This window comes from Salvia hispanica, chromosome 5 (genome assembly GCF_023119035.1).
Source record: "Salvia hispanica cultivar TCC Black 2014 chromosome 5, UniMelb_Shisp_WGS_1.0, whole genome shotgun sequence".
In the NCBI taxonomy this organism is placed as follows: domain Eukaryota; kingdom Viridiplantae; phylum Streptophyta; class Magnoliopsida; order Lamiales; family Lamiaceae; genus Salvia; species Salvia hispanica.
In genome coordinates this window covers 34273811-34276278 of record NC_062969.1, presented here as the reverse complement: position 1 = coordinate 34276278, position 2468 = coordinate 34273811, and the positions used below count along the sequence as shown (strand labels likewise).

At 32.6% G+C, this 2468-nt stretch overlaps 1 non-coding gene across 1 annotated transcript; it reads right to left on the bottom strand.

Annotated features, from left to right (window-relative positions):
* Positions 1 to 1152: 1152 nt before the first annotated feature.
* On the bottom strand, positions 1153 to 1261 carry LOC125191449. The gene has a single exon (XR_007171132.1). It is a non-coding gene; the product is annotated as a small nucleolar RNA snoR69Y (small nucleolar RNA).
* Positions 1262 to 2468: the final 1207 nt, after the last annotated feature.

Genomic DNA, 2468 nt, shown 5'->3' with positions numbered 1-2468 from the left:
TCAAGACTCTCCAATAGAAAAGGGGAAGAACGTGGTCAAAAGAGGGCGACCCTTCAAGTCGATTGCCAAACCCATAGATGATAACCTGTAGCTATAAACATGATACATTATCATATTTGTTTACATTATTGAAGAGTTCCAGTAACATTATCCACATGTATAATGAAATAATGTATTCTAGATTTATCAACAATGTAACTTAATATATAATTTAGTATGCGCTCTGGAATAAGTTGTTTCTTGCTATTATTTGCATGCCCTTTGTTTCATTATTAACCACTTCCTGTTACATTATCCAATAGGCAAACGATAATAATGTATTGCATAATTGTTTACATTGTAGTCATGGGTATGAGCTCTGTTATGCCAAATGTTTGTGCTATACGTTACATTGTTACCCCTAATTAGTAACATACAACAGGCTGAACACATTAGTGTAATCTAATAAAAGCAATAATATAAACGGGATGGGACTCATGTTGGTGTGTACATACATTATTCAATTGGTGCTGCAACATTATGCGCTTTTAGTAGAATTATATTTTAATACATGTGTCAAATACAATATTCCGTAGTTGATTTGTAATCGTCCTTGTTTTATCTTATGTACACGGTCTAAGAGGGCAAGAGTAGTTGATGGTGCTGATGATTAAATGTGCTCCACAAACGATACTTATACATAAAAACAAAACAATCAACGAAATTGGACAGTATTGAATTACTATGTGCTAAACAATGTAAATCAAAAAATTGACTAATGTAAATCTAGAGTAATGATAATGTAAATCGTTACTAACTGGGTTGAATAATATGTTACTTAGCTATTACACAATGTCAAATACTGATATTGGCAAACGTTGTATTCATAAATAGCCTCGGTAAGACAACAAGATATATACCAAAAACACGAAATACATTATAGATATATACCAAGTTACATCACCCAAAAACACGAAATACATTATAGATATATACCAAGTTACATTATGTACATCATATTCCTATATTTCAGTCCAACTCCAACAAACATGACGCGATTACATTGCCTTCATGATACTAAAATATTGTCGTGCAAATACAAAAAGACATTAATCACAAAACAATTTGAACAACGTAAATTCAGTAGAAAAATTGCAACAAATTAAAATTAAAAATGGAGTGGCTCAGACGAGAAGTGAGAAAAAAATATTGTCCCTGATACCTTCACACAAAACAAAGGTCTCATAGAGCTGGGATTAGTAATCTAATCATCACTGCCAAACACCATTTTTTTCGTCTATAAACAAAATGTAGATACTAATTCACATAATTGAAATATTTGCTTTGATCGGATGAGAATCCTTGTTCAAAAATTGCGACTTTATCTCCATGAACAGCTACGGACTAGGGCGAAGGCCGAAGGGCAAGAGTGGTTGCCTCCGTAGTGGTTAGAAAAATTGCAACAGATTGTAATTTACAAAGTTGCAATAATTTATAGAACGGAAATGCACTACAAAAATCATACGCATAAACATTTTTTACATTCCTCCATCGTTGATAATAGCGAAATACTCTTGAGATGGTGAACGACGGCACATAACTTCTTACTATGCGTGGTTGTGTTTATGTTTATGGAAAAAAATCTCCAGAGAAAGAGCCTTCCGTGATTTTGATTTTGTTTCAGTTAAGGCGAATCAATCTTGCTAAAAAAAATAAACGTGAATCATGGATACTTAAAAACTGCCAAAATATCAATACCATCCTTACCCTTTTATGCTTATTATAATTATTAAATAAAATACAAATGGCAGCCAAATCCACCGTCAGATTAAGAAATTGAATGGGTGAGATTTAATTGGACATTTGACATAAATTGGGTTATGGATTTGAGCACTCCCATATATATATATATATATATATATATATAGGGGTGCGTTAAAATGACAACACTCTTAAAATGACACTGTGACACCACGCTAGACTGCAATATCATATATGCCATACTGCAATAGTATAAACGCTAGACTGCAATCTATAGATTGCAGTCTAGCGTATTGGATATTGCAGTCGGGAAAAATTGCAGTCTAGTGTATTGGATATTGCAGTCCGCGAAAATTTACCCTTGAGCAATTTTTATGATTGCCACATGGCAGCTTATTATTCGTCCACATGTACAAATGATTGGCTAGGAATGGTGGTATGGTGTTACTTTAAGAGATGTTGTCATTTTAACACAATCCTATATATATATATATATATATATATATATATAGGGATGTATTCAGTCAGAACGCTAAGTATAAGTAAAACTCAAAACACTTGCAGTCCATTGGATCTTATGATCTAACGGTTAGATTAATGCCACGTGTTATCTAATGATGTAGAATTTTAGACTAATAATGTAGCTCGGATAATAATGTAGCATTTTAGTTTAATAATGTACAGTTTTAGTCTTACAATGTACATTTCCATTCTAATAATGTACCTCG